The 17,318-nt window shown below is 32.9% G+C and overlaps 1 protein-coding gene across 1 annotated transcript in view; it reads left to right on the top strand.

Annotated features, from left to right (window-relative positions):
- Positions 1-2,565: 2,565 nt before the first annotated feature.
- LOC134844296 (protein LMBR1L-like) overlaps positions 2,566-17,318 on the top strand; it is a 244,611-nt gene continuing 229,858 nt past the window's right edge. Inside the window, exon 1 of the mRNA XM_063860913.1 lies at positions 2,566-2,580. The gene's annotated coding sequence lies outside the window, so the exon portion shown is untranslated. The remainder of the gene's footprint in view (positions 2,581-17,318) is intronic.

The raw sequence follows: 17,318 nt of genomic DNA, 5'->3' as shown, positions 1-17,318 counted from the left end.
CATCAAACATTTCTCAAATATTGATTCGAACTTCGTAGAAAGAAAATCCCTAAACTCTTGAAGATTGACAAGCACCGGTATCAGAACTATTGTTTCTCGCATATCAGAATGCACCATTAAGCGAACCGCAGTTGGAATCAACATAACTTACCAACCCTCAATTTCTCAAGTCTGAAGACGAATAAAACATCAAAGTCGAAACCAAGCACAATGAATAACAGTTCTAGAAAAATGAATCATCCAAGACGAACTAGAAATCCCCCAACATTAAGAATTCGTTTTAATAAAATGTCTCCGTCAAAACCATCAGCTTTTTCAACACCACAATCAGAAATAATTTCAAAAAATCCTTCCCTTCAATCTTTTTCCGACGGATATTGATTCTACGCTAACCTCAGCACATTTAAGAGTTAAACCAGTCTCTTCCTCGACACCCTAACAATGTCTCCCATACAAGAAAAAAGAACTATTTTCCAAACATTGAATTAAATTTAGTTAATGACCCGCTTGACAATCCAACAGAAAAGTCATCCTAATCTCTACCAACAACCCCTTCTCTACCCTGTATAACTTCGATCAAAACTTCTACGATCAAACTTTCATCAAAACCCAATCTACTCTAATCTTTCATGTTTCTTATCAACAGTACATTCAAAACGACACATGTGAACAAACAAGAGAACGCCTTCATACAAATCATTTTCCTCATAAGAATAAAAACTTAAGCCCACATTGAGCCGCTATATTGGAACCCTCTACCGATCTCTCTCTTACACTTTAGCCCTCAAACGCCAAGTTTTGGTTAGATCCATTACTGACCTGATGTCTTATTCGTCCTCGGACTTGTGAAATTGAGGGTAGTAAACTATGTTGGTTCGTACTGCGGTTCTCTTAATGGTGCGTTTTGATGTGCTGGAATCAATAGTCTGTAGCAGTTAGTTGAGAGTGTGATTACAGAAACTTGGGGACTGATAGGTGTAAAAGGTTTTAGGGAAAAGTAGGTAGTAGGGCTTTGCTCGGAATCTAAAACTTCCAGGTGAATCGAAGGAATCTTAAAATTGCCAGGTGTGTCAGCGGCGATGCTTAAGCCCTCAAATGCCAACTTTCGCTTACATCCATCACTGACCTCATCTTCCCTCCCCTACCGTTATAACATTCCAATTTTTCCACCCTGGTTTTGACTTTTTTGTCTTATTCGTCCTCAGACTTGTGAAAATGAGGGTAGGTAACTCATGTTGGTTCGTACGGCGATTCGCTTAACGGTGCGTTTTGATGTGGGGAAATCAATAGTTTGTGAATAAAACCTTTTACACCTATCAGTCCCAATAATCTTTTCATCACCCTCTCATCTAACTCCTACACGACGCTAGCCTCATTGAACTTCACAAACGCTAACCACCAGCGCTCACAACAATTTTGCGCTAAAATTGACACCTCAAGCTCCAGAATTGACAAAAAATTTGAACCTGTTTTACGCAATTTCATCCAGCACCAACAACTTCTACACTTATCATTATACAACAACTAACCCACTCCGTTTCACCCTCAGAAACCTCTTCCATTCGTAACAACCCATACCGAGCACAACCCCTACTAATGAAATGAAAAACCCAATCAACCCTTTCATTTACTTAGTCAACCATCCCTCCACATCCCGACTTCACCGAAGCGATCATCATAGAGGACAACTCAAACTATTTTCTATACGAACCTATACCATTTATCTCACGGCGATGCTGTTTCGACAATGAGGAACCCAGAAGCCGACGAGATGTTTATGCAGACCAAACCATCATAATCATTCACTCCCTTGTTTTTGCTTTTGTTTTTTTCAAATTCAACTTAGCTTACCACTTAGAAAATCTGATGACGACGAATTTTTTCTCACAGTTTTTACCAACTGACTAAGGCAATTCCATTAAAAGACTTTACCAACCTTGCTGAGTTCTAGATAATCAATCTCTAAATCGCACGTTAGTCCACCCAAGCCGCCATATCATAATACAATCACAACCTCTTTAGATACACGGAAGGTTCACCATACAATACCGACCCTGCAGTAAACTCAAAATTACCATTTTTAAATTAAAGTAGAATAAATTTTCAATTTGCATTGCTCAAACGAAGTTTTTGATCACGTCAAGGCACTTGAAAAACACAAGGTTTATGAATCATGTTTCAGCTGCTTCTACTTTTTCTAACTAACGATCAATTTCCTCGCTCTAAGAGAAAGAGATGTTAACTGTTTCCAAGAGGGAATGTTAAAAACAAAATAATTTATCAATTTTTTAAATTCAGTTGCACTTTATACAAGACTCTCACCATCAAAACATGTTTTTCAGCTCAAATTGTACACCTTACTTTTTGAATTTCACGTAATGTAAAATATGTACTAACCTGCACGGCACTCTCCGAATCTACCATCCCGTAGCGCAAAAGCATAAAATTTGTCCCAAAACTAATGTTATCCTTACAAAAGAATTCCGACTCATGACCAACCCATACGAACAAATCCAACCTAACAAAATCAGCTTCTACAATTAAATCATGGCACCAAAATTAATCATAAACTTATTAAATTGTATCAGAACATCAGCCTCATTAAATTTTTACCAATGGGTTTTATTGTCGGCCCTGACTTCAAAAAAATGTTTAGGTTTTATTTGTTTTTTGAAACTAATTAAGTAAAACAATTCACTTACCAGTTTGCTGTGATGTTGATCATCAAATCATTTCAGTAAATGCTAATAAATGATAAAATTGTAGACATTAAAATTGAAATTAATAGTCAGAATTAAATTAGTAGCTCAATTGAAGTAAAAATGAGTAATTAAGTAAGAATAAAAGTAACCGTTTTTTGTCGATAAGTTTTGTAAACCTTTGTAATCACTCCCCGAGTTCTCACTTTTACACAAATTTCTTAAAAATCTTGATAACTTCGCATAACAATTGTAGTGAACAAATTAAATGAAATTTCCAATTTAACTTATAACAATTTTATACAGCTTTCACCCGGTCCAAGATTTCTCATAACCTAATTGGAATAAGGAATGAAGCTGAATTTACGAGTGCAGCCTTTGAACACCATTGTACTACCAAAATTTGCAGGAAAATTTGACTATACTCAAAGCAGATCAAACTGAATAAAATTTTCTTTTGAAATACATATAAGTTTTTAAGACCACATGAAATCTTAATAGACCCCAAATCAACACTAATCAAATAAAAATCGTTTTGAGAAATACCACAAATACAACTGACAAAACACCTGCTGCAAAGAAAAGGAAAGACTTTAACCAGAAAAGGCTCTACTCAAAAAAAACACCAACACTTATTTTCCAACTGGCCGTACTCTCGAATGAAGGATGTCCTGATCATGCACCAGAGCCGGTTTAACCCACCGAACTATATCACTGTTGTAACACCAACCCAATATTTTTGTTGAGAGTGACTCGTGGGTGAGCAACTCTTTAAAAAGGAACTGACTGAAAAACTTCTGTGAAAATAACAAAGAAACTTTTAACTAAAACTGAAATAACAGAGTGCAGAGATAAGCTACTGAGCATAGGCTACTGTATATTTCACTGAACATTTTACACAAACAACAGAAGGAAGATACAGTCAGCGTTTTTCCGTTAATGGAAAGGCAAATTTATTGGTTTTGCTTGCCCCAGCCACAAACCTCATTGGATATGAAGAAAAGAGCAGACATCGCAACAAAGGAATCCCTTCAAACATAGCAATGGTCAACTCGATGTCAAAACTCAAACGTACGTATCTTTGTCAAATGACGCTTTGCTCTGGCAAAACAACCTTATAACTCGCTACTCGATCATTTACGAACTAATAGTGAGAATGCACGACGTATCGCTCTGTTTCACGAAATTGATACCCTACAAGACACCACCCCGCACTCGAATACGATCTCTCAGGATTCACAACAACCCTCAAACGTCATCACATGTACTTCGCAGACTCAATCAATCTACAGTATCAAAAAGAATTTAGAAAAAACTACATGAAATAATTAACAACAGTTGTGCAAGTTGTAAAACGATTTTTTATATGTGTACTATCCATTTTTTTTAGAAATCTTCATTTGAAAAAATTTCCTTCAAAAAACATTTGATTTTTTTGAGCTACTTTACAGGAAAAGGGAAAAAACCAATTGATCAACTGAAATTCTCATTGCTGAAACAGATGTTAACTCATACTTTTTTCATAACTTTTTGGACGTTTATTTTGTAAAAAAAAATTTATCCGGTTAATTAAAAAACTATTTAGAGAAAAAATTTTGTTCTCAATCAAAAAAACTTATTTTCGAGCCACGTATTACGCTGAATTACACCTGACAATGAAAAAAACTCTCTCTATTCTCGAAAGTTTGAAATTGATCAAAAAATTGTAGGAAAAATTATCCAAGGCTCTTTTTATACCCTATCCGAATCCCAATTTTTGTCAAAAATCTCCAGCAAGGTTCGGTATTCCTCCCTTTTTTAAAAGGCTTTCATAGTTCAAAACTCCGCATGATCGAGATTGGAATGAGACTTCCAGAGATTGCTTTTGAAACATTCATCGAATTTGAGCTATTATCTCAAATTTTCATCAAAATTAGAGTATTCGACTAATTACTCAAAAATCAACAATTTGTCATAGATTACATACAAAAAAAATCAGTCGATTTGATGAAAAATACCTGCAGAGATGCTGCTTGTTGTATTTTTTTCCTCTTGTGTTACTTATATCGACGATATTTCCTATTTTCACATCAATCAACTTTTGGTCCTTCATTTTTGTAATTTCCTTTGTGTATATTTTTAGTTATTTGGAAGATTTAGGTCCTTAAGGTAATTGTTTCTCTGATTGGATACGACAACCAGAACAAAATTCAACATTTTTTGTGATTGGATACGACAATGTCTACAAAGTTCTAAAAATGGAACTTTATTTCTGATTGGACACGACTTCAATATTAATTTTTCCGTATAAGGGAGCTGAAATCTGATTGCAGACATATACAAGCCGAAAAACTAAAATCATATCTGATTGGTTAAGCCCACACATTTGAGTTGAAGGTATCCCTCACTCTTAACTCAAAGTCATTACTTTTTAATTTAACTATCGTCAACAACCACCTCTCTCAGCTCTAAAAGTTTCAATTTCAACTTAACTACTGTCAACTACATTCTCTCGCACATCTAAATCAGTAATTTTTTTACTCTAAATTTTTTACTCAACTTGTTGCTACAAATGATCTTTTCAGTGCAAAACAGCTACCTTATGAACTCTGTAGTATTTTCACCTGATCTAGTACAAATCTAGGTGCAAGAAACCCTCTCTGGAGTTTGTTTGGCACAAATGGACATTTCAACTTAGGTGTGGCACATGATGGAATTGCTGCAGAGGGATTTCAACGAACACTGTTTGACGCAAGTGCCCAAAAATAGTAATTCCACCAGATAAAATCACGTCATTACTCATTAACTTCTAGAGTCTTTTAAACGTTAGAATCTACACGTTAACTCCTAGAATTGCATATCAAGATGTTACTTACTATCTCCTAGGCTTTTCTGAACCTTCCAAATACTAGAAGTTTCCATTAAAAATTTATACAATCAGATTTCCAGAACAAAAGCTAAAGTGATAAGTGTTTCGAAAAACTTGTCGGTTTTTATAAAATTAGCTGTTTTCTGTTTTTCAATTAAAATAAATCAGCTCATTCAGGATTCTGATTAATAGTAGTAGTTTTCATGGCATTTTTCAACTTTTTAGAGTTTTTTTTGCAATTTGATTCAACTCATCAAAAAACTTTATTCTACAAACCTCACTTAAATTTAAAAAATCAACCAAATCAGGGAGACAGTTTGTTCTCTTTTTTAAGCAAAATGACTGAATTAATGAAAACCTTTTGACTAAATTCAGATAAATTCTACATTTTTTAGAGAATGTAACCAAAACCTTTTTTTATCTGGTAATAAGACACAGCTGAATTGAAAATATTTAATTTTACTTGAAAAACCCCTTCAGTTCACTTCTTTCACCATCATGAAAAAATTTCTTTGAAGAAACTGAAATCTATCCCAAAATATGATCATTCCTGATAGAACGGGCAAGTTACTGCATCCAAGTTGAAATTGGTACCGAATCTGCCAAACTCTCAAATTTAAAAACATCTCCCAGTCTAGTGACCAAATTATCATAGATCTTTCAGAATGGAGAGATTTTGAGAGCAAAAGAATCAAAGAGTTTACAATCAAACTTCTAAGACACTACAAAAAAAATGCGGGATTTCATATGATTCAATGAAATACCACAAATACAACTGACAAAACACCTGCTGCAAAGAAAAGGGAAGACTTTAACCAGAAAAGGCTCTACTCAAAAAAAAAACACCAACACTTATTTTCCAACTGGCCGTACTCTCGAATGAAGGATGTCCTGATCATGCACCAGAGCCGGTTTAACCCACCGAACTATATCACTGTTGTAACACCAACCCAATTTTTTTGTTGAGAGTGACTCTTGGGTGAGCAACTCTTAAAAAAGGAACTGACTGAAAAACTTCTGTGAAAATAACAAAGAAACTTTTAACTAAAACTGAAATAACAGAGTGCAGAGATAAGCTACTGAGCATAGGCTACTGTATATTTCACTGAACATTTTACACAAACAACAGAAGGAAGATACAGTCAGCGTTTTTCCGTTAATGGAAAGGCAAATTTATTGGTTTTGCTTGCCCCAGCCACAAACCTCATTGGATATGAAGAAAAGAGCATACATCGCAACAAAGGAATCCCTTCAAACATAGCAATGGTCAACTCGATGTCAAAACTCAAACGTACGTATCTTTGTCAAATGACGCTTTGCTCTGGCAAAACAACCTTATAACTCGCTACTCGATCATTTACGAACTAATAGTGAGAATGCACGACGTATCGCTCTGTTTCACGAAATTGATACCCTACAAGACACCACCCCGCACTCGAATACGATCTCTCAGGATTCACAACAACCCTCAAACGTCATCACATGTACTTCGCAGACTCAATCAATCTACAGTATCAAAAAGAATTTAGAAAAAACTACATGAAATAATTAACAACAGTTGTGCAAGTTATAAAACGATTTTTTATATGTGTACTATTCATTTTTTAGTAGTCTTCATTTCAAAAAATTTCCTTCTAAAAAAAAACTCCGCATGATCGAGATTGGAATAAGACTTCCAGAGGTTGCTTTTGAAACATTCATCGAATTTGAGCTATTATCTCAAATTTTCATCAAAATTAGAGTATTCGACTAATTACTCAAAAATCAACAATTTGTCATAGATTACATACAAAAAAAATCAGTCGATTTGATGAAAAAACCTGCAGAGATGCTGCTTGTTGTATTTTTTTCCTCTTTTGTTACTTATATCGACGATATTTCACATCAATTAACTTTTGGTCCTTCATTTTTGTAATTTCCTTTGTGTATATTTTTAGTTATTTGGAATATTTAGGTCCTTAAGGTAATTGTTTCTCTGATTGGATACGACAACCAGAACAAAATTCGACATTTTTTGTGATTGGATACGACAATGTCTACAAAGTAATAAAAAAATGGAACTTTATTTCTGATTGGACACGACTTCAATATTAATTTACGTATAAGGGAGCTGAAATCTGATTACAGACATATACAAGCCGAAAAACTAAAATCATATCTGATTGGTTAAGCCCACACATTTGAGTTGAAGGTATCCCTCACTCTTAACCCAAAGTAATTTCTTTTTAATTTAACTATCGTCAACAACCACTTCTCTCAGCTCTAAAAGTTTCAATTTCAACTTAACTACTGTCAACTACATCCTCTCGCACATGTAAATCAGTAATTTTTTTACTCTGTATCTTTTACTCAACTTGTTGCTACAAATGATCTTTTCAGTGCAAAACAGCAACCTTATGAACTCGCTAGTATTTTCACCTGATCTAGTACAAATCTAGGTGCAAGAAACCCTCTCCGGAGTTTGTTTGGCACAAATGGACATTTCAACTTAGGTGTGGCACATAGTGGAATTGCTGCAAAGGGATTTCAATGAACACTGTTTGACGCAAGGGCCCAAAAATAGTAATTCCACCAGATAAAATCACGTCATTACTCATTAACTTCTAGAGTCTTTTAAACGTTAGAATCTACACGTTAACTCCTAGAATTGCATATCAAGATGTTACTTATTATCCCCTAGGCTTTTCTGAACCTTCCAAATACTAGAAGTTTCCATTAAAAATTTATACAATCAGATTTCCAGAACAAAAGCTAAGGTGATAAGTGTTTCGAAAAACTTGTCGGTTGTTATAAAATTAGCTGTTTTCTGTGTTTCAGTCAAAATAAATCAGCTCATTCAAGATTCTGATTAATAGTAGTAGTTTTCATGGCATTTTTCAACTTTTTAGAGTTTTTTTTGCAATTCGATTCAACCCAACAAAAAATTTTATTCTACAAAACCTCACTTAAATTTAAAAAATCAACCAAATCAGGAAGACAGTTTGTTCTCTTTTTTAAGCAAAAAGACTGAATTAATGAAAACCTTTTGACTAAATTCAGATAAATTCTACATTTTTTAGAGAATTTAACCAAAACCTTTTTTTAGCTGGTAATAAGACACAGCTGAATTGAAAATATTTCATTTCACTTGAAAAACCCCTTCAGTTCACTTCTTTCCAGCATCATGAAAAAATTTCTTTGAAGAAACTGAAATCTATCCCAAAAGATGATCATTCCTGATAGAACGGGCGAGTTACTGCATCCAAATTGAAATTGGTACCGAATCTGCCAAATTCTCAAATTTAAAAACATCTCCCAGTCTAGTGAGCAAATTATCATAGATCTTTCAGAATGGAGAGATTTTGAGAGCAAAAAAATTAAAGAGTTTACAATCAAACTTCTAAGACACTACAAAAAAAATACGGGATTTCATATGATTCAATCAAAAAATTTTTAATGAAATTGTGGATACGAAAACAGGTTTCAATTTCCTACAAGTAACACTTTACTACAAAGGACAGTTTTCGTAGAAATGATTGAGGTTGACATTTTCTACAGAGATCAAAAAAGGCGTTTCAGTACTTCAAGAGTTGCCCTGCATGATTGGCGAAAAATTGAAACAAATCGTGATAAAAGGTACAATAAAAAATTGGCTCAAACAAAATCAATCAACAGGATAAACTAAGTCTGTTGACAAGAAAACCTTGTGTGCCACTTAGGGAAGAGAGTGACAACGACCATAAAATTTAACTCAATTTTTGCTTGTAAATTTTAATTTTTTTACACATTCATTTAAACTTCCTTTTCGGTTGTAAAAGAAAGCTCTTGCCAATTGAAATAAATTTTTCTGAACCAAAGCTTCTTTTAAAGACTTTTCAGAGCAAACTACTAAGAAAAAAATTTAAGACAATTGAATAATTTATCAAAAAATATACTCAGTCACTATGCACAGAACCACGAAAATCAATAAAACAACAAATAATCTCAAACAAATCAGATTCACGTTTTGAGTTTTGAAATTTTCTGATTTTGTCCAGAAACTTTCTCTGTTCATTTTCTTTTTTTATTAACCTCAAAATAATTTCTCCTCATCTGATTTGTTCACTTTACTATTCAGCAAAAAGACAATTGTCCCAATTACCTTGAATTTTAAAAAAATCAAAAGATAAATGAGAGATATGCTCGGTCGCAAATATCCTACAGGGGAAAAAATTACTTTGAACCCTGCTTCCAACTGTTCATGAAAAAAGAATTCGATCAACTCGAAAAATCCAACCAAGTCTATCCTGGTGAAGAAGAAGGACAGAAGATATCAGCAATGCGGAACATTGTTGTTCATGATGCTGAAAATTTTGCCTTGAACCTATTTATTAAGCCAATTCTGGTAAAGAATCAACTATGGACCAGTTACTTGAAATCTGCAAATGGGTATATGAAATAGCAACTTGCAACATGATAAGGGTGTGTGTCAAAATCAGTTTTTACATTGTGAACAAACCACCCTACACTCGGATTCGACTCATCGCTGCAAAGGAAAATGAAGGGTTGAAGCATGTTGCCTATATCAACTATACTTTGAATGAACTGTCACAAATTTCGGGATACTTGATGTTTGTTGATAATTGTAAGGCCCAGTATTGTTTTGTGAAGGTTTGCATTTTTAGTAATTGAAATATGACTGAATAAAAAAATTTTTTTGTCTGAGTGAAGTGAACCTATAGGGTTAGCATCTTGGATATTTGAGAAAAATTTTGCCAAAAAAATTGTTTTTATCAAGACTTAACACAAAAAACAAATATCAGGTAATTTTCCAGTATTTGTTGAAAAAATTACCAAAAATTGTTGAATTTTTGTTTTCATATAAACTGTGTTTCAGTCAAAATAAATCAGCTCATTCAAGATTCTGATTAATAGTAGTAGTTTTCATGGCATTTTTCAACTTTTTAGAGTTTTTTTTGCAATTCGATTCAACCCAACAAAAAATTTTATTCTACAAAACCTCACTTAAATTTAAAAAATCAACCAAATCAGGAAGACAGTTTGTTCTCTTTTTTAAGCAAAAAGACTGAATTAATGAAAACCTTTTGACTAAATTCAGATAAATTCTACATTTTTTAGAGAATTTAACCAAAACCTTTTTTTAGCTGGTAATAAGACACAGCTGAATTGAAAATATTTCATTTCACTTGAAAAACCCCTTCAGTTCACTTCTTTCCAGCATCATGAAAAAATTTCTTTGAAGAAACTGAAATCTATCCCAAAAGATGATCATTCCTGATAGAACGGGCGAGTTACTGCATCCAAATTGAAATTGGTACCGAATCTGCCAAATTCTCAAATTTAAAAACATCTCCCAGTCTAGTGAGCAAATTATCATAGATCTTTCAGAATGGAGAGATTTTGAGAGCAAAAAAATTAAAGAGTTTACAATCAAACTTCTAAGACACTACAAAAAAAATACGGGATTTCATATGATTCAATCAAAAAATTTTTAATGAAATTGTGGATACGAAAACAGGTTTCAATTTCCTACAAGTAACACTTTACTACAAAGGACAGTTTTCGTAGAAATGATTGAGGTTGACATTTTCTACAGAGATCAAAAAAGGCGTTTCAGTACTTCAAGAGTTGCCCTGCATGATTGGCGAAAAATTGAAACAAATCGTGATAAAAGGTACAATAAAAAATTGGCTCAAACAAAATCAATCAACAGGATAAACTAAGTCTGTTGACAAGAAAACCTTGTGTGCCACTTAGGGAAGAGAGTGACAACGACCATAAAATTTAACTCAATTTTTGCTTGTAAATTTTAATTTTTTTACACATTCATTTAAACTTCCTTTTCGGTTGTAAAATAAAGCTCTTGCCAATTGAAATAAATTTTTCTGAACCAAAGCTTCTTTTAAAGACTTTTCAGAGCAAACTACTAAGAAAAAAATTTAAGACAATTGAATAATTTATCAAAAAATATACTCAGTCACTATGCACAGAACCACGAAAATCAATAAAACAACAAATAATCTCAAACAAATCAGATTCACGTTTTGAGTTTTGAAATTTTCTGATTTTGTCCAGAAACTTTCTCTGTTCATTTTCTTTTTTTATTAACCTCAAAATAATTTCTCCTCATCTGATTTGTTCACTTTACTATTCAGCAAAAAGACAATTGTCCCAATTACCTTGAATTTTAAAAAAATCAAAAGATAAATGAGAGATATGCTCGGTCGCAAATATCCTACAGGGGAAAAAATTACTTTGAACCCTGCTTCCAACTGTTCATGAAAAAAGAATTCGATCAACTCGAAAAATCCAACCAAGTCTATCCTGGTGAAGAAGAAGGACAGAAGATATCAGCAATGCGGAACATTGTTGTTCATGATGCTGAAAATTTTGCCTTGAACCTATTTATTAAGCCAATTCTGGTAAAGAATCAACTATGGACCAGTTACTTGAAATCTGCAAATGGGTATATGAAATAGCAACTTGCAACATGATAAGGGTGTGTGTCAAAATCAGTTTTTACATTGTGAACAAACCACCCTACACTCGGATTCGACTCATCGCTGCAAAGGAAAATGAAGGGTTGAAGCATGTTGCCTATATCAACTATACTTTGAATGAACTGTCACAAATTTCGGGATACTTGATGTTTGTTGATAATTGTAAGGCCCAGTATTGTTTTGTGAAGGTTTGCATTTTTAGTAATTGAAATATGACTGAATAAAAAAATTTTTTTGTCTGAGTGAAGTGAACCTATAGGGTTAGCATCTTGGATATTTGAGAAAAATTTTGCCAAAAAAATTGTTTTTATCAAGACTTAACACAAAAAACAAATATCAGGTAATTTTCCAGTATTTGTTGAAAAAATTACCAAAAATTGTTGAATTTTTGTTTTCATATAAACTTGGGTAAAAGATAACTCTGAACAAAAAGACAATTAAAAATGTAGTTTTAGTTAGAAAACTTATCTTATTTCAAATTTCAGTCTTAAATTGGTCGTTTTCATTAAATTTTTAAAATCTGGGAAATTGATTGTTTATATTATAACAGATCAAATGTTCAATCGGGTAAAATTTTCCTGTTGTAGCTCCTAATACAAAGGTTTGAAGGAAAAGAAAAACCTTTAATTTAAAAAAAATTTAAACAAAAGATTTTGTCGGCTGTTATTAAGTTTTTTATTAGTATTTAGCTCTCAATGTTTGAAATAGGCATTTATCAAAATTTAAAGCCAAACTTCTGCAAAACAAGAGAAAAAAATAGAAGAGTGATGAAGTTGACGAAGTTACTATTATTTTTTTGTTGTTTAGGAACAATGGTATTTTGTTTAAAAAAATGGAAGTATACTTGATAAAACAAAATTATTGCCCGTTTTAAAGTATGAACAAGGTTTTCGTTTACAAGATTGAATTCAGCTTGTATGCTCAAAAATTAAATTACAAACCAATGGAAATAGTAAAAATTAAAACATGGAAGACAAACTTAATAAAAAAAAAACTGAGTGAATTAGTATGATTGATTGAGTTTGAGTTTGAGTTTCCTGATACAAAACCTTTCTAAAAACTGGAAAGCTTTGATAATAACTATATCTGTGCATACCTCATTCTGATAATTATTTTAAAAAAGGATCAAAAACTTTGAAAAGTAGGAAAGCTCATTTCTGTTTGGCTGAAATCAAACTAGTTAAAACTAACATCAAAAAAAGCTGGATTTTGATTTAGTTATGTTTGAATGAAAAAATATTTTTTTATAGGCGAGGCTCTGTGTTCTAATTGTTTTCAATCAATTGTTTTACCCTGAACTGCTCATTTATTTTGACAATTAAAAGAAAAATTGAAAAAAAAATTAATAATTACAAAACACGAAATAAATGACAAGAAACAAGTTTTTCCAAAAAGTTTCAATAAAGAGGTGTCAAGAGTCCTGGATTTTTTTTTTTAGAACACAGAGCTGGTCGAGATTGGTGTGGTTGTTGTGGTGGGCTGTTTCTTCCAGCGAACTCTTCATCGTCGTCTACTTTTGGCCTGTACTGGTCTCCAATCAGATTTCAGCCTTCTTTTATGGAAAACTCATTTTGAAGTTGCGTCCACTCAGAAATATACTTCCACTTTGGGACTTTTGTGAACATTGTCGTTTCCATCACAAACAATGTTAAATTTTATTTCGGTTGTTGTATCCAATCAGAGAAAAGTTTACTTTTTAAGGACTTAAAACTTCCAAATAAGTAAAATTATACACAAAAGAAATTCCAAAAATGAAGGACCAAAAGTGGTTTGAAAGGAAAATAGGAAACATCGCCGATATAAGTAACACAAGAAGGAAATCAGTAACATCTCTGCAAGTTTTCTCATCGAGCCAATTGAATTTTTTTATATAATCAGTGAATAACAATAGCAAACTTCTGATGAATTTTTCAAAACAATTCTCTGAAGATGCTTTTAAAACCTGTTCATGCAGGATTTTAAACTTTGAGTTTTTTTTTAATAAAAAACGGAGGAATAAAGAAATTTAGAAATAAGATATGGGATGAAAAGAACCTTTGATACTTTTTCTTCCTTGTTTTTCTTAAACTTTCTTTCCTTGTCAGGTGTAAGTCAGCGTTATTCCGATAATGGAAAGGCAAATTTATTGGTTTTGCTAGCCCCAGCCACAAACCTCACTGAATATGAAGAAAGGAGCAGACATCGCAACAAAGGAATCCCTTTAAACATAGCAATGGTCAACTCGATGTCAAAACTCAAACGTACGTATCTTTGTCAAATGACGCTTTGCTCTAGCAAAACAACCTTATAATTCGCTACTCGATCATTTACGAACTAATAGTGAGAATGCACGACGTATCGCTCTGTTTCACGAAATTGATACCCTACAAGACCCAACCCCGCACTCGAATACGATCTCTCAGGATTCACAACAACCCTCAAACGTCATTACATGTCCTTCGCAGACTCAATCAATCTACACTATCTATAAAGAATTTAGAAAAAAATTATATCCTTACAAGGAAAATTGTTGAATTGAAAAATTTTCCTACCCCCCGGATTGTTGGAACCAGTTTAAAACATAAATCGTAAAGCTGAAGTTGTTCGTAGTTTCAGACAGAGATTTTATAAAACCGATTGAAATTAGTTGTTTTCTTCTCTCCACTAACCTCGCAAGAGACCAGTGAATCACTAGACTTTTTGAGAAAAAGAAATATAAGATATATGAGTGAAATTAGGTTGGTATTAGACTAAGGAGTTGTTCGAACCTATCCGATTAAATAGATAGCGTGAACAACAGGCGGTGTACCCTTGTCCGAAGTTATTCTATAAAAGGGTCACCCCGGATAGTAGTATATGTTGGGGTAAAACCGTCGGGGGTATGTATTAATGTATTAATATAGGCTATAAAAAAACCAGTCTTCACTCTAAGTACTAAAAAAGGGAATTTATCCCTTTTAAAATTTTAGGGAATTTTAAGGGAATTTATTCCCATGTTTAAGTTTAATGGTTTCAGAGTATGAGATGGCAAAACGGTAAGTTTCGATTAAAACATTTTGGCGCCCGATTTGCCGATACAGCAAAAGTTCAGTTTCCAAACGGGAATGTTTAAAATCCTATCTAGTATGATAGTAAAAAGATTTAGGCTTCTCAACGTCTTATAATATGAAGCAGATGGTAAGTTTCAGATGGCAACTTTTTATGCAAAAACCCAAATTTTTTTTTGAAAAAACCTCAGTTTTTTGTAACACTTTCGAGAAATCTGAAGTTTTTGGCTAGTTTCTTTTAATCGATCTTCTGTTTATTGTAAAAAAAACCGGTGCGTTGTACGTGCCCATTGTCAAAATCCCGGTTAGGATGATAAAATTTTTCATAAGATATGAGTACGATAAGATTTGATAGTACGATGAGATTTGAAAAGAAGAAAGACGATAAGATTTGATCTGATTTAAGGTAAGCTGCGTGTTATATAGTGCTCTGAAGACGAGAGACAATGCTCATATCAGCTGAAACTTTTGAAATCTCCAAAGAATGCAATTAAAAAACCATATTTTTTGAAGTGAAGAAAATTGTTTCATATTAGACTCAGCATCTATTCAATTCTTTTCCATTTTACCTCTTTTTATTATTTATTATCAAGCAATCATCCATTTATTATTAAGCAACTACTTTTTTATTCCAGCTAAATTGAAATCCCTGTAAGCGAGTCACCAATTTTTTGTATTTTTTTCAGTGGCGACATCTCAATAATTAGGGAAAGAACTTGAAAGCAACTGGGAGATTTAGATAGTACCAAAAACATTAATAGCATTACACACTACTTTTGAATACATTCAAAAAATGAATGAAATAATTAACAACAGTTGTGCAAGTTATAAAACGATTTTTTATATGTGTACTATTCATTTTTTAGAAGTCTTCGTTTGAAAAAACTTCCTTCAAAAACATTTGATTTTTGTGAGCTACTTTACAGGAAAAAGGGAAAAAAACCAATTCATCAACTAAAATTCTCATTGCTGAAATAGATGTTAACTCGTTCTTTTTTCATAATTTTTTGGACGTTTATTTTGTTTAAAAAAATTTATCCGGTTATGTAAAAGACTATTTAGAAACAAAATTTTGTTCTCAATCAAAAAAACTTACTTTCGAGCCAAGTATTACGCTGAATTACACCTTACAATGAAAAAACTCTCTCTATTCTCGAAAAATTGAAATTGATCAAAAAATCGTAGGAAAAATTATCCAAGGTTCTTTTTATACCCTATCCGAATCCCAATTTTGTCAAAAATCTCCAGCAAGGTTCGGTATTCCTCCGTTTTTTAAAAGGCTTTCATAGTTCAAAACTCCGCATGATCGATATTGGATTAAGACTTCCTGAGATTGTTCTTGAAACATTCATCGAATTTGAGCTATTCTCTCAAATTTTCATCAAAATCAAAGTATTCGACTAATTACTCAAAAATCAACAATTTCTCATAGATTACATACCAAAAAAAAATCAATTGATTTGATGAAAAAACCTGCAGAGATGCTGCTTGTTGTATTTTTTTCTTCTTGTGTTACTTATATTGACGATATTTCCTATTTTTACATCAAACAACTTTTGGTCCTTCGTTTTTTGCAATTTCCCTTGTGTATATTTTTAGTTATTTGGAAGATTTAGGTCCTTAAAGGTAATTTTTTCTCTGATTGGATACGACAACCAGAACAAAATTCAACATTTTTTGTGATTGGATACGACAATGTCTACAACGTTCTAAAAATGGAACTTTATTTCTGATTGGACACGACTTCAATATTAATTTTTCCGTATAAGTGAGCTGAAATCTGATTGCAGACGAATACAGGCCGAAAAACTGAAATCGATTCTGATTGGTTAAGCCCACACATTTGAGTTGAAGGTATCCCTCACTCTTACCTCAAAGTCGTTTCTTTTTAATTTAACTATCGTCAACAACCACCTCTCTCAGCTCTAAACGTTTCGATTTCAACTTAACTACCGTCAACTACATCCTCTCGCAGTTCTAAATCAGTAACTTTTTTACTCTGTATCTTTTACTCAACTTGTTGCTACAAATAATCTTCTCGGTGCAAAACAGCAACCTTATGAACTCGGTAGTATTTTCACTTAATCTAGTACAAATATAGGTGCAAGAAACCCTCACTGGAGTTCGTTTGGCTCAAATGGACATTTCAACTTAAGTGTGGCACATGGTGGAAGTGCTGCAAAGGGATTTCAACGAACACAGTTTGACGCAAGTGCCCAAAAAAAGTAATTCCACAAAATAAAATCACGTCATTACTCATTAACTT

The sequence above is a fragment of the Symsagittifera roscoffensis genome, chromosome 4, assembly GCF_963678635.1.
Source record: "Symsagittifera roscoffensis chromosome 4, txSymRosc1.1, whole genome shotgun sequence".
NCBI classification, from domain to species: domain Eukaryota; kingdom Metazoa; phylum Xenacoelomorpha; order Acoela; family Convolutidae; genus Symsagittifera; species Symsagittifera roscoffensis.
This window is presented reverse-complemented; position numbering and strand designations above follow the sequence as displayed.